The sequence below is a fragment of the Sphaeramia orbicularis genome, chromosome 11 (genome assembly GCF_902148855.1).
Source record: "Sphaeramia orbicularis chromosome 11, fSphaOr1.1, whole genome shotgun sequence".
NCBI classification, from domain to species: domain Eukaryota; kingdom Metazoa; phylum Chordata; class Actinopteri; order Kurtiformes; family Apogonidae; genus Sphaeramia; species Sphaeramia orbicularis.
The window spans coordinates 7,517,479-7,541,665 of NC_043967.1; the positions used below are offsets into that span (position 1 = coordinate 7,517,479).

At 38.3% G+C, this 24,187-nt stretch overlaps 1 protein-coding gene across 1 annotated transcript in view; it reads left to right on the plus strand.

Moving 5' to 3' along the window:
* Window positions 1–24,187, plus strand: part of LOC115428794 (ataxin-1-like) — a 337,516-nt gene that overhangs the window by 264,576 nt on the left and 48,753 nt on the right. The window contains 1 exon segment of the mRNA XM_030148017.1: window positions 489–604. The gene's annotated coding sequence lies outside the window, so the exon portion shown is untranslated.

Here is a 24,187-nt window from a genome sequence, read left to right on the forward strand (position 1 = left end):
CATCTATTGAGGGATGTGGTGTTGACGTGGGGGAAAACAACACGTGATGACAAATACTTTTTTCTAAATTATAATTTTGCTAAACAATGACAAGACCAAACATAACGTCATTACTGTGTATTTGATCTTGGTAGGGACTGGGTTTAGGTGCTCTGTTCTACCATAACACATTGTATGTATTTTTGCACAGCCTAAGCACATCTTACTTTTCACAACTTAGTAAGTAGTTCTCAGCTAAAGCATATAGAAATAAAAATCCCTTGTTGTCCTTGTCAGCAAGTGACATCTAAATGTTTAGATAAACCTTGTGCTATGTCCTCAGAAATGTTAAAATATGTACATTGTCCTTGGTTCATTGCCTGATCATGAAAAATATACCAGTGTATCCTCTAAAGTTTGGTTAACAGTAATTGCTAAAAAAAAAAAAAAAAAAAAACCACATTCCTGTCCTTGGTTTAGTTTTAACTTGTGTTATTTCCATCCACCAGGGAGTGCTGAGTGCCTAAGTCAACACACTGCATTCTGGGAAAGTCTGGAACCCTCTCCATGGGCTGTACCACCTGCTGACAAACCAGGGCAGTCTGGAGGAGTTGTGCTGAATGAGGTGAGACCATCCCTGTGGTTCCTGTTAACCTTAAGAAAACTAAACCTGTGCTGTCATTTCCCCATCTCATAATCTGATTTTGTGAGTGGTTGGAGATCCTGATACATATATTTTTAAATCACATATGAATATAGTCTGGTCTAATAAGCAAGAGGACCATGGTTCACTTCTTCCTGCTGAATCATTACTGACAAACTGCCTCTATGTTGCTATTCCAACCTGAAAGCTTTTAGTTTTGCTGTCATGTTTAATTTGATGTTATTATTTCTGACATCAAGGACTTTCCAGTCCTGTGCTTTCATCATAGCCGAAAGCTGTGTTCCACTGATAAACCTGTCAGTCTGGTCAAAGCGCAGATGCATATTAAGTAAAGTGCATTTAATTTTAATATGAATGAAGTGGGAAGTCATCACATGCAAAAGACTGAACCCAGGGTGTCCCCTGTGGTTCACTTTTTTTTTTTTTTTTTTTTTTTAAGCATTTTTAGTCTCTCGCCTAACACTATGGATGATGATTTAATCCTTTGCTCTTCCACATTGTTAAAGTAATGAAGCTGGTGGTGGCTAACTGAGGAGAACTATGTTTGTTTCCCAGACAGCACCATGATTGGAGGAGAGTATTTTAAGGCAAAGGGGAAGCTATTTTGCCTAGTGACTGTGCTTGTTTATGAAGCTGCATATGAGCTCTCTGTTGGAGCAGTAATATATTTTCATGCATAACACCTTTAGGAACCAGTTAGAAAGGGATCTTCCTGTGAGAATGGAAGCCTTATTGGCAGTGCTGAGAGTGTGAAAAGGACCCCATAAATAATGTTTCTGCAAGCCTCAAGGAAGCAGTGCAATGTACATCTGTAAACAGCTGTTACTTACTGTATGTGGTTATCTGAATCTACCTCATATGAATGCTTCTAGATGAAATCCAATTTTTTATTATTATTTTTTTTTTACATGAATGTTACTTGCTAATTCTAAGTACTACAAAGGTTATTGATAATGGTTGATATAACAACATGAAAACATTGTAAAGGGCATAAGAGGAAGTATGATGGAAGACGAAGTGAGATGAAAATTACGTAAAAGATGAAATGGTCATATAACATTAACATTATATGATGGTGCTGATTAATATGGATGTGTCACAAAAAAGTCAAAATCTCTTATTATGTTAAACGTCAAATTATCTTTTAGGGTTTAAAGGCTGACTTTTGTTCCCTAGTGAAAGTTGAAGAGACCAGACAATTATTGGTGGTTTGAAATTTTCTGGAAAATATGCAAAAGATGAAAACAACATCAAAGATGTAACGAGAGGAAAATTCTGTAAAAGATGAAATCAGCCAAAAGCGATGTAAAAGATGGAGTAAGACAAAAATGACGTGAAAGATTAAATGTTAATGCAGAGAAGGTGAAAAAAAAACAAGGATGAAATGATGAAAAAAAAAAAAAAACACCAAATGACATAATAAGACATAAAGAGACAAAAGCAACGTAAAATGGTGTGTGTTTATCTTTTTACATCTTCTGTGGTCTCAAATTTAGTGATTTATTTGCTTATTCTTTTTAAAATTTTGTGTGAAAATGAAATAGAAATAAATAAGTGTATGACATGAGAAACACAAGTAATTTATAAATCTAGAGATAGAAGATTCGAAACTACCATAATGATATATACAAATAAAAATATAGGCAATAAATATATGATGTAAATTAAGTGAAACAGTAAAATATTGAAGTGATAGTAATTGTTTTACTTGAAAATGTAAACAAAATAATTGTTTTATTAAATGTAATAATATAAATTTCATTTAATGAATGCAATGAAAATTATATTGTGATAATTCTTATTTTGTGGCCGAGTCCTGATACTTAGGGTCTTTATTTTTTTTGGACCAGCACTGGATCCCAGAGGAGACATTTTCTTTCCACGTCCTGCCCTTTCTCTCAGGAACGTAGGATCACAAGGTCAGCTACTGAAAAACACCTTTTAGAGCAGTTGGCGATTATCTAGATCAAAGACATTTCAGCAGAGTAAATGGTTGAGGTCAAGGATTTGAACTCAAGTCTTCCGGTTGATGGATAATCTCTCTTCTCACTATATGCCTTTTTTACAGAGTGAAATCAATATCAGCAAACAATGAGGTGAAGTTTTTTCAAACTATCTCCCGCAGGTTGCCTCAGATGTTTGGACTCTAGTCCTCTTTTATACCTCTGCCTGCCTACAAGGCAGGGCTATATAGTACGACCAGTAATTCCGTCCCTCTTTCCATCTGTCCGTTCGAGATTTTTGTCCAACTGATTTCTCGAAGGCTATTCTCCTGATTTTTTTTATATCTGACACACATTTTCTTTACCACTTGGAGAGGTGCAGTGCAGTTTGATGGCTGAATTTCATATTTGAATTTTTTATTTTATTTTTTTAATTTTTGAAAATTTTAACTTTGAAATTTTGTCCAACCGTTTGTTCTGAGACTATTCACCCAATTCTTTTCAAATTTGACACATCTTTATTTACTACCAGGAGAGGTGCAGTGCCAAGTTTAATGCCTACATTTCAATCTTTGAATTTTTAAAAAAATCTGAGCTCAGAAAATTTGTCTAACAGATTTCTCAAGGACTATTCACCCTGTTCAGCAGACACAGTGTGATCCGATTGAACATTATAGTCCATGGGCCGAAAAGGGTTACTGTGGCTAAAAAAAAAGCCATTATCCAATATATTAGCCAATATCCAATATATTGGCTGATAACCAATAGTAGATATTTAAGCAACTTTAAAACACTGTATAATAGTCTTGTATTAGATAATGGTGGACATGGAAATCAGCCACTGGAACAACGTTCAGAGTGCAGAATTTGGACCACAGCACTCAATACACTGAACTGACACAGGACTGACAAAGAACTGAGAAGTCACAAGGCACATCTAACATGTAGCTCCACTACACCCTCCTTCTCCAGCATCACTGACTGCACAGAGCAAAGAACACCATAAAACAACATACAGACTATTTAGAACAATAATTCCTATTCTCTACTATATACTATCACTAATTTGTCATTTCTTCCATCAGTTGCCACAGTACTGTGGTAACAAAATGCACAAAAGATGCACTGAAGTATATGCCATATATCACCACAGTACTGTGGGAACAAGAGACTAATGAGTTCATGTAACAGTATCCATGATTGGCTCTAGTACAAATGCTAACATTTGACTGGCTCTGTGGCAATAGACAAACCGTATTTTGTGCCACTGTACTGTGGCAGTAGCCATTGCCAAAAAAATATGCAGTTTCTCTCGTCTTCGTCCTCTCCTCTGCTGCAGCCAAGTGCGTGTGGGAGGTGGTGCTGCACTTTACTGGTCTGTGTGTTTGTGTGTGAGGGGGAGGGCCCAGGCACTCGGGCAGAGTGCAGCACAGACACACAGGAGAACGACAAAAATCTCTGTGCAGTGAAAAAGTTAATACATCAGTTACATATTGTCCAGTTGATTAATTAGTGATACGCTATAATCTGCTCTAGTCGGGCACTAGTAGAAATACACTTAACGTCTAGAAAACTTTGTTTATTTCAAATCTAACTTCATAAGAATACAAGACATGAGAGTAATTACTGTCTAATTATTAAAGCTGTGTATGATGTTGGTCACCAATTTTTTATCAGATCTGTAAAACCCGAGTGATAGCCTCAGTATCACGAATCCGTTAGTCTTTCCGTGATTATGCACCTGAATCACTTCCCTCACCGTGATGTAGAAAGAAGCGTTGATTTATTGATTGATTTTATTACAGACTTTTAGCTGAAGATTAACTTAAATCAACCCAAACCAATAATTGGAAACATTTCGAATTTAGTGGGACGTTGACTATACAGGGAACCTGAGTGTGAAAAGATGCAGTACACAAAAATAACTGAAGCTGCAGATTTGTACACACATAAAGAATTTATTGACTTAACTAAGGCATACAAATAAGACAAAGACAAGAGACAAAAAGACAAAGGGAGCAGGAGATTATGGACAGGAGAAATGAAGACTAAGTTGACAGATGGCTATATTAAAGACATTATAATGTTAGTGAGGGTAGTTGAGTAACTCTACTTAAATTGGAAATTACACCAACTCAGACAAGTCAGGAGCAATTTCCTTACAAGTTGCAGCTCTTGAAGGATGCAGGTCTTGACTTTGGAGAAGGAGCAGGCGCAGCTGGAGTGACACGGCAGCGGTGATGCATGCAGCAGCCGGAGTGACCTTGACGGTGGATGGACGAAGTTGGGATGACGTCTTCTGACGGAGTTCAACGCAGCAACAGGCGGTGGAGCGGCCCGAGCAGAGGAGGCAAGAGGCATGGAGGCGAAGAAAGCACGAGCAGGGAAAATGAAGCAAGAAGATCCCAAGAAGCTGGAGAGCCGGAACTGGAGGGTTGGCGAGAGGGAAAGCAAAGCAAAAGCAAAAACAAAAGACTGGAGAGAAGTTGGTTCCTTTTCCTTTATAGTTTCGCCAGGAACCAACCCGGCACGCCTTCCTCGTGCATATTGATGAGTCCTCAATATCTCTGGGCTATGTCTTCTTTGTCCGTTTTGGCGCCGGTCCAGCCCACCTCACAGGTCACTTGCGTGCTCCCAAAAGCGTTACGTGTCTCTCCCCCCCTCGGGAGAGAGAGAGGGGACCCTGTGCAAACTTGTAAGAAACCTGGCTCCATCCTTAAATAAAGTCACTCGAACTTATACGTCAATTGTAACCTCACTCAGCATCAGCAAGATGGTAGCACTATTATGAGACATATTATAAACAGTGTTACTCTTACTTTCAACATAATTCACTGTGACATGAACAGGACACAACATATGAAATCACAGGTCAGGCAAATGGGCTCTTGCATCGATATACATCAAAAGGGTAACATGCTGAGTATAATCAACGTTAACACATTACTGTGACACTATTAACATGGCAACAGATAAGGATTTTGGTTATTCAGTCTCTTTGTTTCTGGGTTTCCCTCCACCTGTGGGTAAACAAGAAAATAATAAGGCACAGATGTTGAAGGTAAGGAGTTGACAAGTGTAAACACCCGGTTCCTGTGTTCCTTAACTCATCATGGCAGGGAAGATGGCTCTGATGAAAAACAGATGACAATGGACTTAGGTTTTGTTGTCTTAGGTCCATTTCCTTGGGCCCATTTGTCACTATAAATGTTGCTTGGAGATGATGTCCCTGCTTTGACCTGATACCAGCCAATCAACACGGCTTTTCTGGAATTTGGTTTGTGACAAGAAAAGGCGGATGAGTTAATTACAGTTCTGTTTTGCTCTGTTCACTCACTCCCACTGTCATGACGCTATAGTGAATAACTTCGAAGTGTACTCCACCACAAACACTCCATTTATTTACATACCAAACCTAACCCTAAACGAAACCATCACTGTTTTTTTGGGATTCCACGCAGCATGTATGGCTGTAGCAGCAACAAACACGGAAACTGCTTCATTGTTTCTTACTACTGCAGCTGCGTGGAATTCCGAAAAAACCTGAGTGACGGTTTTGTTTAGGTTTTGGTTTGGTGTGTAAATAAATGGAATGTTTATGGTAGGGTGATTCAGGTACATAATCACAGAAAGACTAATGGATTTATGATACTGATGCGTTTTACAGATCTGATGAAAAATTAAGAACCATTATGAAAATGAAAGCTTTCATATTAATTCACATTACATGAACATGTTAACATGAAACATCCAACATCGACACTTTCCCTCATTCTTAAGTTTTTGTTAAGGAACAATCGCATATTTAATTCTTATGAACGATGGGTTTGTAGGAATCTCCCAGTTCATATGAGCTGTGGAGTTCGTAGACATTTGTGGAGGGAGCAGTATTCTTATGGTCGTCTTATGAAATCTGCCGTTCAAAATGCAAGAGCATCTTGAGGCTGCCGTGAGAAAATGACGTGATTTTGTGTGGTACGAACATCGTACAGTTGTCATGGTCTTCGTAAGGATGCCTTGAGACCTTCCTAAGTCAGACCTACAGCCACGTCATGAATTATTTTTGTCGTAGGGTGAATGTATGTCAGCCTTACGTGAAACTCACTGCGCTCTCAAGGCAATGGTAGGAGGATCTTATGCTGTTTCAGAATATTTATATTGGTATATAAAGAGTGGCCATGTACTAAAAGTCCCATGTCGTGATCATCGCATTCAGTATAGTAATAATGCCCACAAGACTGAAAATTCTACAGCTACAAGATGAAGAAGTGGTTGTGGCCGCTGTTTCAGTCCGACAGCAGTGGAAGAAGAGGGACATTCTAAAGCGCTTGGCATAAAAAAAACAGATCAATGTAGTTTAATTCTGCAGAACAGTGATCAGTCATCACCAATGTTCATGTGGACATCTGTAGTCATGTCGACTTTCACCTCTGCAAAAACTTTAGACAGTTTAATCTTAGAGTTCTGTTCACTCATTATTTCATTCATTCTTTCTTTCATTCATTCATTTTCTGAACTGCTCGGTCCAGTCGTGGAGACACCGGAGCCTATCCCAGCATTAGAGATGTCCATGCATAATTTGGTGATGACTGATGCTCTTTCCAGACATTAAACTAAGTTAATCTATTTTTAATTAAGTGTTTTACAATGTGCGTTTTCTGTGTTTGGGATTGTGCACTGTCGGGGGTGCTGAATCACCATTCCTGTGATGTGTTTGGGAAAACTGACCTGCACTGTTAGAAATTAGGAGTTATAATAAGACGTCAAATGAAGAAATTTAAGTAGAAGGTGTAAGAGTGAAACAATGATTCACAAGAATAATAGAGGGATCAGAAGATTAAAAACACTAACCCTCCAACACGCACATCCATCACCCTGATCCTCGTCTCCCGGGTACTGTGGACTGTGCATTATCTCTATGCAGGTTAGGTGTTGTTTTTTAAAGTTCATTTTTCTGTTTATAAAACACCTGCATTATGCATTTGAGTCCAGCCATTCACTTTGTATTCGACCACCTCAAAAAACGCCACAGATGCCGCACAAATGACACTACTGCCTATAGAAACACCTTACGTCCACCTTAAAAAAGCCATGCAGATCTCTGTCTGTGCGTTCGTTCATGTGAATGGCGTAAGGGACCCCTAATAACAACATAATGTGTTCTTGTGATCTACTTGCAGCCACCGCAGGAACGTGGGTTCTGGAACGGCCTCCTGTTCCACGAACGTTGTGCATTGTTGTTACATTGTTCATAAGGTGGTCATTAGTGCACCCTGCGAAAGGGGGATTTGTACTGCATTCGTGGAAAATCTTGGACAGGATCACTCACCTGGCTACAAACTTAGGAACGGTCCAAGAAAACTCCATTTTTATAAGTCCACCTTGAGAAGGTCGTATGAAATGGTCCATAAATTGTTCGCACGGTGTTTGTAGCCGTTCGTAACAGCATTTGTTACTGAGGCTTAGTCTGTTCCGTGTTTGCACAGAACCTCTCCTGCCTTTGAAAAGACTCTCTCTGCTGGTACATACATGGCAGTCATTCCCAGGTATCTCACTGCTAGTTTGCTGGGCTTGGGAGGACTGACTGAGAAGACTGACACTTACCCAGGTAGAAGAAGTAGTTACCACCAATCGCATGTCATTTGGACAAGATCCCAATAGTTTAACTACTTTGCACTGTGCTCCTGATGTACAGTACTTCAAATGATGAAGCATCAGAAGTACTGATATTTTGATTTCTGAATAGATTCTGGAGTGTAAAGATCTGGTATTGGAGATATTGATATTTTAGTATCGAGCCGCACATCACTAATTTGTACAGCGGTGTTTGTTTCCTTGCACAGAGCCCTTGTTTTCTAACCTGGGACTGATACAAAGTGGCAGAGTACAATACAGATCATTCTGTTCCAGTCTGAATACACCACCTGTTAAAGGTCAGCTGGAATCTGGTCAGCTAGAACCATTGAAGGAGTGTGTCTGTCTGCTTTTACTTCAAATACCAGTAATGTTTTGAAGGATTTTTCCCTTTTTAAGTAGGGCTGTCAAAATTAACACGTTAATGTGGATCAATCCATCATCATGATTAATTGGATTGAAAATTTTAACAGAATTAACCCTTCTGCAGTGCAGAGTGACTCTGAATGTCAAGGCAATGCATTTTGGGTAGTTTGTCCAAGTATAGTTACCGTGACACATGTGCAAATGGACAATTGATCCTGTAGTTACCGGCAGCAGAACCAACCAATAAAGATGGAAGACGCTAAGCAGCACCTTGGCCCTCTGGATGGGAAATTTGAGTACAAAAACCCCAAGATGGAACAGTTGTTTACAGTTGTTTTTCTGAAACTGTTGAAGGTGTTTAATAAACACATTAAGTGCATATATATTCCTTTCTTTCTTGAGTCTGTTGGCTCATGCAAAATGAAACACGATTACTATAGATGAAAAATGAATATTTAACAGTGATTAATTGAAAGTAATCCACAGCAACCTTGAGATTAATCTGAATAAAAAATTTAATCATTTGACAGCACTATTTTTAAGTAAAAGCACTAGGTAATGTAATACTAGTCTGAATGTAGTTTGCAGTTTTACATGCACAGGTCTTTACACCTCTGAATGGAGGATGTTGAATGTTGAAGATACACAGGAATTCTTTAAAGAACTGTCTGACTTTGACAACACTGAATTAATCTTAGGCTTGGTCTGAACAGAGAAAGCAAATTAAAGTCTAAAATGAGTGAATCCAGATTGAAAGTTCTAATCTCAGCCTAATGACTGCAGATTTATTGATGTAAACTACAATAAAATGTGTTCCAGTTCATCAGTGACTGACAGCATCGCTCTGAGCAGACCATTGTCTTTCTAATGGGGTCATGACAGTAGAGTAAAAGAACATGTGCCTGTGAATCTGTGAAACTATTCAGAACTGAGAACCTGATAGTATCAAAAACCAGAAGAATTTAGAACGAATACTGACATTACATTGGCACAGATTCAAGTCTCTGAGGCATAAATCAAATACTGAACATCTTCTTCCTAACGAACTTTAGTGTGATCTGCATTGTTCTGTGCCACTTTGGATCTGGTCCAAATTAGAAAACAAGGGCTCTGTGCAAGGAAACAAACACCGCTGTACAAATACTGGATATTCTTTCAGTGTACACATAGGATTGGACAGGTAGGGGCTGTGAGGAGTATTCAACTGAATCTAATTTAAAAACAAAAAAAGAAATAAAAGAAGTGTTTACATATTCATTAATTTCTAAAACTAGTGGCAGCTCCTGACAAATTTCTGAAAGGGGGACAACTGTTGCGATGATGACGAAGATAACCCATTCAGTGGGTAAAGATAATAAATACAAGTCAGTAGCTAACTTTACAGTGTTACATTACAGTGTTTAATTTGGTTTTCCTGTTCAAACCACTAGATGGCAACACCAGACATGAATTGTACTACTGTACAGTAATTTTTGTATAGCTATATCGAGTTAAATGTTTCAAATACAATAAATTTGGGTCCACAATAAAACACTTCCACCGTGGCCAGCAACAGATACATTGCCCATGAAATCACTGTTAGCGCTGTCTACAATTTATAGCTGTCATAGATGCCATAGCTATAATAAAATTGGAAATAGGAAATGGTGAGGTTCAATGCTTATGTTAAATATCCATAACTAAAAAATATGCTAATAATAAGTGCAGGAATCCAGCTGTATATCATGAAGTTCTCCGCCATAAAAAAACTTAAAAATTGTATTACATGTAGAGAATGAACACACAAACACTAGAATGTGGTCTTTTCACAATGGAATCAGAATTGAAAGATAAAGCAAAAAATGTTTAATTTCCCTCAAATATATTTATTATCTCCATTTTATTTTGAAACATATTTATTTATTTATTTATTTGGCGTATGGTTAGGGGTTAGAATTAAGTGATCATAATTACATGTTACGACACGACTCTTGGTGTGGATCCAAATGCAGCGAGACACATATGTCAGAGGTCAAAAAAGGATTTATTTAACAAAGTTCTCAAAGTACAAAAATGGGTTAACAAAAAGAGAAACACAACGTGCTCTAAAAACCTAATAACTAAAAGAGAAGTACAACGTACTCTATACAAACTAAAAGCCAGAGGTAGATAACAAGATTCAAGATTCGAGATACTTAACAGGAAGCTCTTCACAAGATCACAGAAACGACGCACTGACAACAGACAAAGGGAGAGGGGAAGAATATATAGGGAAGGTAGGGATCACAAACAGGTGTGGGCAATCACATGAGGAACACCAAGGTGCAGGCAATAAAGGGATAAGGCAAGACAAAGACAAGACTAACAGCGTGCAGACAAAAAACAGGAAAGCGACCACCATCACCAAAATAAAACAGGAAGAGACCAAAAACACCTAAAAAAATCAACATAACCGTCAACGCATGACATTACATGTATTTTATTACATAAACGCTGTGTACTTCATCTTGAATTTTGTTCAGAAAGGATAATATTTATTTACTTACTTACTTATTTATTTATTTATTTATTTATTTATTTATTTAAGCACAGTAACCCCTCTGGGCCCATGGAATATTAAGACCTGGGCTCAGTAATGTTTGTCTTGGTTTGACCAAACTACCCACAAAGGACAGTAATTTAGTTTAATCTAGTTTAGAATTATCTTTAATTTAAAATTCAAAATTAATCTAGGCAGGGTACCAGTGAGTAGGAGGGGTAAAGTGGGGTGGGGCAAGGCAGGGGTGTTAGTAAGCTCTGCCTACTTTTTTCACTTGTTTTTCTTAGGTGTTCTTGTCCCTGGGGGATTTTCTGCATCTTTGTTTATGTCTCATAAGTAATAAACGATGGGCATGGGTGATCATAATCACAAACATTAAACGACCTCTGTGAGGAGTGTGTGTGCAGGGTGCAAGATTCATGTTTACATTTTAAGGACTGTCGGGACACTAATTGGTGGGTGAGGTCTCAAAGCAGTACTGATCTGCCCATGAGCTACTAGTATGCATCACAAAGTAATTAAAAAGTTTTCATTATTGCACAACACAGACATCAACAGTGTAGACAATGGAAAGTAATATCACACAACCTATGAAAACCAACAAGTGATTGTGATATGTATTTAATACAGTGACTGTTTCATGAGTCTGCAGACAAATTTAAAGTGTGCAAGTAGAGCCGTGTCATAAAAAAATAGCATTCTAGTGATTTACCTTTATCTTTTGTTTTCAGGGTTTACATACTAACCTATTGTTTAAATGATTTCGTCTTAGCAAGTAAGATTTGGCTTGTTTTATTTATTTTGATTTACTGTTGTGAAAGCATAAGAGTATGTTCAGCAAAATAATGAGGAAAGGCTAAATCTTGTAATGTGTTTTTTATTAATCAAATCAATCAAATTTTATTTATATAGCACCAAATCATAACAAGTTATCGCATGACAATTTACATATAGAGCTGGTCGAAACCAGACAAAGAGAAAAGGGAGTGCCCCCCCCAGGCCCTCCTTCCTTTTTTCCTCCATTGTATTGTTTTCCCTCACAAATATGCTTGTTTAGATGTACACATGAACATGCACGTCCATACACAGAGACAACATTCTCCGTTACCCACCAGAGAGACTTTGGAGAGGGATGCAATTTCCTTGCACAAATCTGTCTGTATGGACTCTTTTTTAAAAATTTTTTTTGTCTTTTTTTTGTTTGTTTGTTTGTACAGTCTGTATTGCTCCCACTATCTCCCAGTTCATTGCAGTTCGCAGTTCGCAGTCCACCTCAGTTCGGCTTTCTAACCATGACCAGTTTGATCTAAAACAGAACAAAAACTTCTCTCTTTCTGCTTTGACAAATTCTCAAATTAATATTCATTTCACAGTGTGACCATGCATACAGCGTTTCCGAGGCATGTTGCACAAGGTTTGCAGTGCAAGTCTAATAATTCAAAATGCTAGAGGGAAAGAAAAATATCCCTTCATATTTCTGTCTCTTTCTGTCTCATTCAGTTTGCTGAAAATAGTGTGTGAGGCTGTATTCCCTTCCTTCACACTATCACCCTCTTCCTCATTGCATATGAAGAGTAAAAAGTGTGAGTGCGTGTGTTCACAGTCTGTGTGGGTGTGGGTAAGACAGAGAAAAGAGAGAGAGTTGGTGCTATTCTTGGCTGGTTGGGGAAGTCTTGGCTTCCTGGCGTATGGGAAAAGTATTCTTGGCAAGTCTTGAACCAAGGCATTCCATTATGCTGTCCTCTTGAAAAACCCAACACATACACAAAAACATGTTTTTGCCACTGAAAACCGCTTTGGATTGACTTACATTCATTCCCTGGAGATGTTCTCCTCTAAAGTCAGTCATAACTGATTTATACTTAACCTTAACATTAACTAAAAACTACTTCATATATTGTATTGAAGTGTGGGGAAAGGGTTACCAATGCACCATTAATCCATTAGTCATATTACAGAAATAAGCAGTACGGATCATACATAAGGTTGGATTTCTAGAACACACTCATAATCTCTGTATTCAGTCAAAACTATTAAAAATCCATGATCTTGTAAAATATTATACAGCAATAATCTTATTTAAAGCATTCAACAAATTACTACCAAGTAATATACAAAAAAACTTTACAATTCGGGAGAGTACTCACAACCTGAGAGGCTTTGGAGATTTTGCATTACCCAAATTTCGAACCACTTGTGAACATTTTTGTTTGTCTGTATATGGAGTGAAACTCTGGAACAGTCTGGACATCCAACACAAGCAATGCCAAAATATCCACCAATTTAAACTGTTGTATAAAAATATGGTCTGGTCCCAATATAAAGATGGAGGGTCTTAATACTAATGTTACATCAATATTCTCTCTTAAATGTTAATGTGTGCTTGTTGTTCCTCATCTAATTGGTATGTGTTGTCCATTACCATTAGTGGTATTGTAGTTTTTTGTTTTTTTTCTTACCATTGTTAGTATGTAATTATTGCTGTTCTTTACCACTTGTGGTATTGTAGTTTTTTGTTTTGCTGTTGTTGGTATGTAATTATTATAATGTAAGTTGACAGTTAACTGTTACCTGTGGTAACACAACCAGGAATGTACTTTGTTTCCATTTTTCACACACATTGTGGTTATACAATGCAAATGCTGTCAAATGAGTTCATTCTAATTTGGTACAGGCCTATTTTGTTCATTGTTCTGGCTTGAAGTCAGAGGACAGGAGTGAGTATTTAAAATGTTATTATGTTAAGTTATTTGATGATGAGAATGGGGATGGGATCAAATAAGTTTTTCTTCTTTCCACTCCTTTTCGACTATAGATGAATGATTTTTGGAATTTTGAATTTGCATGTATTCTGTAAATACTCGAAATAAACAAACAAATCAATCAATCAATCAATCAATCAATCAATCAATCATCTTAACCACAAAGTTTTATAGATTACAATGTGAATACACAGAATACACACCAAAAGTCATCCTCTTTTGAGTTTAAACCATTCCACCTCATTTTTAATATCATTTTCCCAAACCACCAATTTTGGCCTGGTTTACTCTGATCAATCTTTTAAGATAATATCATGCTCCATGACCTAAATTCAAATTTTGTGCTACCTCTTATAGAATGAAGGCATGTTACAACCAAATATCAAGTTATCCTCTTGTTTTCTCTGGTTTCTATGCTCTGTATGATGGTTTTTTTTGTTGCTATTAGACTGAAAATTGCTTTTTTTTTTTTTTTTTTTTTTTTTTTTTTATAATTTTGGACCAATATCATAGCAATATTTTGACAATGGCTAAAAGAAACCTGGAACCTGAAAGGTGCTAACTGATGAAATAACAGTTAGCATTTTGTAGTTAGCCAAAACACGTTACTATTCTGCTTCAACTTTTTGTTTAAGTCAGATTTGGTTCACATCAGAGTTCACAAAGTGGATCAATAGTTTATGAAAGAACTTTCCCATAAACAGACCCAAACTCACTAGCCTAGCATCATGAACACTAAATAATCCACAATGCTACACACCTTGTAAAATACAGTTATTATACTGCCACTTGAGCCTTTTCAAATGAATGTTAGCTGAGTGGGAAAGTTTAGACAGTGCCTTTATTTCTTCACTTAAGAATGATCACAGTCTAAGAGGATGCCATCACCCAGACTTATATTCATCCCAATCACACGACCCCACAGAGGAGAATGTGCACTTCCAAAAAAAATCTAGTACTACAACATGGTGCTCAGAGGCCACTGAGTTTCACACAGTTTTACACAGATTTGTGAACACGCTAGTCTACCCAATACCCTCAAATCAATCGCCAAGGGAGTAGCAACTTGTCTACATCCCCTCTGTCAGCTAAAAATCTGTTTCTCAATGTTCCTTTGCCTCTTCCTGTCTGAGTGTTTGTCCCTCATTCTTTCTATCTGTCTTTTTCTCTACAGTGCCACTAGCAGGTGACATAATTTTCACATCTACATTTATTTCCCTACTTCTGCTTCATTTTTCCCTTGCTCTTTGACTCCCTCCTCTCTTAGTCCTGTACTACTCCTCTGGTCTTTTCTTTCCTCTTCACTACCTTCCAGTTTATATACTTTTTCCTCCCTTATTTCTCTCTGTTGCTGCAACTTCTTACATACCCTTGGTGAAATTATGAACACAAAGACACACACTTTTCTTCCCTTAAAGGCAATTAGGCACTGAAATGTATTCAGGGTGTGTGTTTCCTTGACCATGCCACACATTCTGAGACTTTACTTTCATCAGCATCACATACAGTCATTTTTGGTAACTGTACAGCAGCACACACAAACACAAACCTGAAGGGATTCTGCGGGTCTTTCCTTAGTTTGTAAAGGCCCACCCAAAGAATGTTACTGAGATGGAATTTCCTTTCATCATTGTGTTTGTGTATGTGGACAATAGACCTTTTGGCAATAATGGTGGTTAAAGAAAGTAAAAGAATTTTGTGAGAAGTGAGATAAACAATTCTATGCACTCAGTCTGTCTCTCTCTCTATATATATACAGGGTGGGGAAGCAAAATTTACAATATTTTGAGGCAGGGATTGAAAGACAGTGTATGACCTTTATTGAAAGTCATGAGAATTTATTTGCCACAAGAAAATTTACATAATAGAAAATGTTTTATTCTATGTGTCCTCCTTCTTTTTCAAGAACTGCCTTCACACGCTTCCTGAAACTTGCACAAGTGTTCCTCAAATATTCGGGTGACAAATTCTCCCATTCTTCTCTAATAGTATCTTCGAGACTTTCTCGTAATAGTTTTGCTCATAGTCATTCTCTTCTTTACATTATAAACAGTCTTTATGGACACTTCAACTATTTTTGAAATCTCCTTTGGTGTGACGAGTGCATTCAGCAAATCACACACTCTTTGACATTTGCTTTCCTGATTACTCATATGGGCAAAAGTTTCTGAAAGGTATGGATAATAGTGTTAGGTATGATTACGACATCAATATATGTTTGGTTTCAAAACAATTGACGTAGTGCCTGCTGAGAAAAAACAACTAAATGTTCATTGTAAATTTTGCTTCCCCACCCTGTACTTCTGTTTCTGTCTCGTTCACCTTTTTGTCTCTGTCTGCAAAGTTTTCAGCCATTGCAGTGAAGCTGTTGAAAGATAATGGCCACTGTGAGTGAATACTTGAAATACACTGTGGCATCCTGTATGTCACACAATGCATATGTAGTGTTGTAATAAATGTCACAGCGTTATGTATGTCCAACCTGATCAGGTGGTGTCACCAAAATAACTTGTCTTTTAATGCGGAAAAAAACAAAGAACTCCTAATCGTCTTCAGAACCAATAAGGAGGTACATTCTCCTGTTTACATAAACAATACTGCTATCGAAATTGTCAATAACTTCAAGTTCTTAGGCATCCACATTTCAGATTCACTCTCCTGGTCTCTTCACATCAGCAGCAGCATCAAAAAAGCACACCAGAGACTGTTCTTTCTGAGATGTCTTAAACAATATGGTATGTCAACAAAAACACTCATCAACTTTTATCGCAGCACAGTAGAAATCCTTCTGACTGGCAGTATACTGGTATGGTTTGGGAATATTACATCACACAACCACACACTCCTGATTAGAACAGTAAAATCGGCATCAAAAATCATCGGAGCACAATTTTTACCATCACTACAGAACATTTACACAAACCGCAGCAGGAAAAAGGCACTGGGCATCATACAGGACACAAGTCATCCCGCACACAGACTCTTTTATTATCTACCCTCAGGAAAACACTTACAAAGCATCAAAACCTGGACTACTCGCTTCAGAGACAGTTTTTTTCCTCAGGCTACACGGCTGCTGAACAGCAGCTCAGCCAGAAGGAGGTAGCTGGGAACCTGCAGCCAGACTTTCAGTTTTTACAATTTTATTTATTTATATATTTATGTATGTATGTATGCATTTATTAGGAGAGCTAGTGCTATTTATTGTTAAGTATTTTTATTGTTGCTGTGATTGTTATTGTTATTTGTTTATTTATTTTTCAATATTGGGCGGAGAGAGAGCCAGGGCACACTGTGTTTCATTGCCATGGTACTTGTACCCTGAGCGCAGATGACAAATAAACTTGAAACTATGTCCATAGTTGCATTAGTTTTTTTGGCAAGATATTGATAATGGGAGAGTCGGACCTTTGCATAGTCTTGTCAAGTCTTCTCCGTCACATTCCGAAGACTCTCATGGGATTCAGGTCTGGACTCTTTGGGGGCCAATCCATGTGTGATGTATCATGCTCCCAGAACCACTCTTTTAGAAGCCAGATAACCCAGATGATTACTGGTATTGTCCAGTTTTTATACTGTCTAGTAGACTGATAGTTGTTTCAGAAATGAGAAGCTCCTCACTGCATCAGTTAAAGAACTTGTTGCAGCTGAAACAGATTAACCACTGCTGTAAATTATCCAGTGGAAGGATCTGAATTATTTGTTGTGTTAAATCCAGGTGGGGCACAAAAACTTAATTTAGCAACAAAAAGTGTGTGTGTGTGTGTGTGTGTGTGTGTGTGTGTGTGTGTGTGTGTGTGTGTGTATGTATGTGTACGTGTCTGCACAGTTCTTAGAAATTGAGATGTTTTTAACTGACCAATTTGGTACCTACAGTTGAGGAATCCTATCTCCACATTAAATATCTTGGCAAGTTGATACAACCAATTTTATGGAGATATTAGTCAGTTTGGAATACAATAGCCTTACAATCACATTGCTCGATGTTGCTCACGTTGTTTGTTAATCGAAAGCATAGTACCACGCTGCATGACAGGAAATTAAGTTAAAAACAGGAACAACACATTTACTAACTTATGTTTGTAGATATCGGTATTAATATGACCCGTGGTTCTCCATGGGTCAACACATTAGTAATAATTATAAATGACAATGGATTTATAGAACATTTCATTGGATTTCCCTGCTGTTTCCCTGCTCAAAATCTTTGTCACATCAGACCTTCCTTCTCCAGGTATATAATTGCACAGACTGAGATTGCAATAGCAGATAATTGCAGAGCTCTAAAAGAAAAAAAAAAAAAAACAGGCAGCAAGAAACTTCTATGGTCAGCAGTCTATTGTCAAACTGTGAAATATATTTATCATAAGCAGGCCTGTCACAGTTTTACGTAATAATTCATCTGACTGATCATGTGAATTGATAGTGTTACGCCCCGGCCTAGGGTTCACCAGCAGGGTGAACATAATGTGCTAAATTTGACCCCTCCCAGCTCCCAAGCACACACGTCAGTCAAAACTAAAGTTTACAATGTTTATTACAATTATTTTTCTCTAAACAACTAAGGAAGGGTTAGGGGAGGGAACGGCTAAAACAACAAACAAAATCTCTTCTAGTTTAAACTAACTTACCTAATCCAAAATAAATGCAAGAAATAAAATACAGGAAACTTACCTAACTACCTAACCAAAAACAGGAGAAAACGTTGAGTAACAGAAGAGCCGACCTCCCCTACCAGAAAAAGGTTCAATTTAACAAAAGTATTTACAACCATAAATGTACAATCGAATTATCACACGAAGACTGACGGTCACACACACGAACACAGGGTTGGAAGCTGGCAGGAGGCAAGAGAGAGCATAGATGGAAACTCCAGGGCCATTTTTAAAGGGGCCAGTCAATCACCCTCCACCAATCAGCACCTGCAAACAAACAGACACAAAAGGGGCACAGCACACCTACAGGACGGGGGAGAACACACACACTAAACAGAAAACACATACATATACATATAAATAGACAAATTATGACCCAGGGTCATAACACCCCCCCACCTAAGTTTAAACATTTCCGCCCCTAAGGAAATGTTTAAAACCTAAGATGCAGCACGAGACAAAGTATCAGCTATTATGTTATCGACCCCTTTACAATGCTGAATATCAAGGCTGAAGTCCTGCAACAACAGTGACCAGCGCATGAGGCGCTGGTTGTGATTGCGCATCCTGGAGAGGAACACTAAAGGGTTGTGATCAGTGAAAACCTTAACAGGAGACACACTGGACCCGACATATACCTCGAAGTGTTGGAGAGCCCACAACAAGGCTAAGGCTTCCCTCTCAATGGTGCTGTAATGTACTTGGTGTTTGTTAAACTTCCTGGAGAAATAGCACACTGGATGGTCAACACTATGTTCATTCTCCTGTAGTAACACTGCTCCGGCACCAAAAGCACTGGCATCCACCTCCAGTTTGAAGGGCCGTGAAAAGTCTGGCGCAGCCAATACAGGAGCGCTGCAGAGAAGCGCCTTTGCAGACTCGAAGGCCTCCTGACACACAGAAGACCACACGAAAGGATGAGAGGGACTGACTAACTAGTCAAAGGAGCAACCACACTTGAAAATTTTTACAAAACCCTCTATAATATCCGCACATGCCCAGAAACCTACGAAGCTGTCGTCTGGTTTCTGGCACAGGGAATTCTAAGATCGCCTGTACCTTTAATATTTAGCTTGTCACTGTAATAGTGTATAACTGTAATAGTGGTATGAAATAAGCTGAAAAAGACAATTCAGTCCTAATTACCATTATTTAGTGAACATGAACATCAATTTAAGTGACAGCTCCAGTCAAAAGATGTTGGAGTGTAAAGTATCCATACTGGTAACATCCTCAAACAATGTCCAGCATTAAAGGTTTTGGTTTAAGTGTAATATCACCATCAATGATTGTCAAGGAATGTTGCTGTACTAGAATTTAATGAGAAGAAACTGGACTATTTATAAAGATATGAGTGGTTGCTGTTATTTCTGCACTCACTAATTTAAACCTACATATGATCTATCATATGTAGCCTCATACAATGGCATCCCTGCCTATCTTCAAGAAGCTCCTGAAGACCCAGCTCTTCCGAGAGCACCTCCTATCCTAACACTTTCAAACATTCCATCTTAAATATTCTAATAGGGTTTTTCCCAGGATTATCACAGATTCTTCCAGGATTATTTCTGGACCTGCTGCGGTGGTCCTGCCTCTTCCCTGCCCTCATCATCACCACTCACTTATCCTCAACTGCCTCCATGTGTCTCCCCCTACTCCCCCCTTCTCCCCCAGTCTCTATCTCTATCGCTCTCTCTTTTTCTGCTTTCTTTACCCTCTCTTTTTAACCCCAACTGGTCAAGGCAGACGGCTATCCTCCAGGAGGCTGGGTCTGCTCGAGGTTTCTGCCTGTTAAAGGGAAGTTTTTCCTCGCCACTGTCACCAGTCACAAGTGTTTGCTCCTGGAGGATTCTGTTGGGTTTCTGTAAATTGGCTTAGAGTCTGGTTTTTGACCAACTCTATGTATATAGTGTCATGAGATAACTTTTTTTGTGATCTGGCATTATATAGATAAAATTTGATTGATTGAGTGATTTAATTGGTTTTCCCCTGTGAGTCGCTTTGGAAAAAAGCGTCTGCCAAATGCATAAACATAAACATATGTGTCGCTAATGTTAACTTAAATTATGATCCCTATATGAGTGTATACCTTCTAGCAGGTTACCAAATACATCTTCCATAAACAGAAATAATCAAGCAATGGGAGCATGTTTATGCGCTACTGTATTTACAGTTGATTATACTGAGTCAATGCAGTATGAAACACAGTCTGTTTCCTTACAGTGCACTCAATACAATGTTCACTCTGCAGAAATTGTTCAACTGTCAGGACCATTTTCCTTCTTTTGAACTTGACAGCAATCAGCCCGACTATTCAACAGTATAATTACATACATTTGAGTGTATGCCATAGAAGAAATGGTTGTGCATTTTTTTCAAAGTCTGTTATTGCTGTATTCAGGTCTCAGGAGTGCAGACACCTGTGAATGTGTTGTGATTGTGTGCTGTGTGTGTGCTTAGCTATGGAATGTGTTTGTTTGGATGATGGCTGAGGTCTTTATGGCTGCAGTGTGTCCTACATGTGTGTCCTGTGGAGTCTCTGGGGTGTAGAATGTGCGTTTTACATAGAGCAGAACTGGATCTCAATGTGTGTGTGGGTCTGCATGCTCAACCAGTGCTGCTGCCCGTCTGGCATTTTTTGTGTCTATAGCCTTTGAAAAGGTAGAACACATTATTCACAGACAAGGACACATGCTGAGCCATCTCCCACCTCTCCTTCATCCACACAATGCCCACTGCCTTGCCCATTCATGCCAATTAGTGCCAGTCTGTCTGCCTATGACTATTGCAGAAGGCCAGTTCACCTTCAATGAACAATATTGCTCTCTGTCCTCAATGTGGACACATGCAGGCATTTGAATAAAACGTGTTTTATGCATTTGTGTTCCTTTTATCGTATTCATCCAAAAAAGTATGTGCACTGACAAGCACATGCAGCTTTTTCAGTGTACACCTTTGTGTTTGTCTGTATAAGCTTACACCCTTGGTCTCCACAGATGTTCATTTTAGTGCCATGTTCCCTGCTGCCCCCACAATCACACTTCCCACAACTCAGTACTTAACCTGACTTCATCTCAGAAATGATCATACTTATGTCAGCTGAATCTGATTGCCTACTTGCAATTTTCACCACAGCAAACCCACATATAAGGATTAACTAAAGCAGAATAATGAGGTTTGATTACTATTAGAGGCGATTTGCTCTAAATTGGCATTTCAACATCAGTAGGACTGTAATATTTGGTATTAGCAACTGAGATCTGGTTCTCTGCCTGTATTTCTATGTTCCTCTTGTTTTGCTGTGTTTGGTATGTAGTCGAGTATCAATATTCAGGCCATGAGTTTGTACGTCCAGCAACAGCATTGCCACAGTGCAGCTCTGGTCATACAGTTCTCTTCTGTTTCTGCTCTTATCACTGATTGCACAAATCTGTTGGAGAGACAGAACTCTGGGCTAAGTACACACTCATACAGACCTTTCAGCCTATTGGTTCCAACAGACCTATGGTTATACACATAGAGAAATGATATTGTTCTTCACATATATTTTGCCCCCACAGTTATGCGAAGGTGTGGGTGTGTTTATTTGAGTTTAGACTTTAACCGCTGTGATAGATTCAGGGAAAAACATTTTTTCTCTTTCATGGCTCTTTTTTCTTCACTTGCCACTTTCTCCCACATTCAGTCTATTGCTTGCTCAACAACTGCTCACAAACATAAGAAAGATATGTTACATACTTGCCTGTAATGAACAAAGTTACAAAGAAAAGACATTCAGTGTTTTTACTGACCAAGTTCTCTGGACCCATCCAGAATCCACTTTAGGCGAGCTCAGGTAATCAAAGAAAAAGACCATCCAAACTGTTAACAGTGAAAGGTGCAAAAGCAGCACCTGTGATATTCTGGGGGTGCCTCAGTGTCCACATAGCTGACCTGCAACTGTGTGACAGGACCACCATGTGAAGGTATAGAATTAAATTTAACAGAGAAATATGCTGCCATCAAGTGAATATCTTTTCCCTGAAGTCCATTTTATTTCAGGAGGATGATGATAGGCACCATTCTGCACCAGTTCCAACAGCATGGCTTGATAGTCCTAGAGTGCTGGTGCTGGAATGTCCTGGCTGTGGTCTATATCTATCTTTGATTGAAAATGTATATCATTGAAGACAATAGCCAGCATAAACTGATGAGCAGAGTCTTGTAAATGGATAGAATGGACATAAATTCCAGTTGAGGAAAGTTCAACAAATAGCGTCAACAGTTCCTGATTAATTGAAAACTGCCATAAAGAGGAAAAGTCCCATGGCAAATATGTCTCTGTGCCCACTTTTAATTTATGTGTTCATGCATCAAAATCTAAATGTATTTATATTTGCAAAAATACATTTACATTTATTAATCTTTTCTTTGGGCATTTGTTTGTTAAATGGTTCAAGTGAATTAACAAATGGCAGAATGTAGTTTTTATTATATTTTTTTTTTTCCCAATTTTTCCGGAAATGGTTTTGAAGTTGCAAAATATCCAAAATCTGTGGCCCTGTAGTCATCCGACTTCAGCTAAGAAGTGCTTTAGGTTGACAAATAGCTGTAATGGCAGGTGCCTCATGGTATATGTCATATCTTTCATCATAGTCTGGGCAAAAGCTTGTAGACAGACCTTTTCATTTTAATACATACAATCTGAGCTGTTATAACAGGGAATGAAATAAACACTAGGATCTCATGTTGCAGGTATTTAGAAAGCAGCCTTGGTAAGTAAAGTTTTGAATGGGGATATATAAGGATGAATGGATATGTTGAATAATATCTCTGTCCCTTTTTTCTCTCTGTGTAATTTTTTCTTTCTCAATGGACTCTTTGATTTTAAAAAAAATCTTGTATCAAACTGCCTTCCCTCCCACATTTCATTCTTTCTCTCTTTTGTGCAGTGGCACACTCTCTCAGAGTAGGATTATATATTGGCTTTGATATAATATGGTAGTGTCAACGTCTGCATTTGCCCTTGAAGAAGCATCTTGGACTTTTGCCTCACATATTTGTATGTCTGAATGGCTGTGATAGCCACTTTTGTTTGGATCCAGTGTTTGTGTGGGTGTACGCTTATACATGTTTTGTATGTGTGTGAAAAATTGAAGCGTGAGAGTGAGTATTTGTGGTTGTGTGCAAGAGCACATCTGCAGGCATGTTTGCATATTTTTTGCTTGTATTGCATGTATGTGTGTATGTGTCTGTGTGTACTCAGTAGGATTATAGAGCAATAGAGGAGCTTAGGAGGTGATTTGCCCATCCATTCCAGTCCCTCCCTAATCCTGCAATCACACACACACACATGCATACCTCTTTGTGAGTGTGTGACTAGCAGGGATCTGATAGTGTGTGTGCGTGGCTTAGTAGGTTTGTGAATGGGATGTGACTTGGGCTCATGTAGAACACTACTGCTAGTAAGTTACAAAGCCAGGCAGAAAATGACAGTGAGGGATGAAGGTATAAGGGTAATGATTACACTGTTGTCATAATTATGTAATACAGTAATTATGAAAAAAGTACATGGGATGATACAGAATTGAAGATAGGACAATATTGCCAAAAATGTTATGATATATATTTTCATTTCAGTCGATGGCGATAATTATCACAATAAATGTCAAATCATTGTTTCTTTG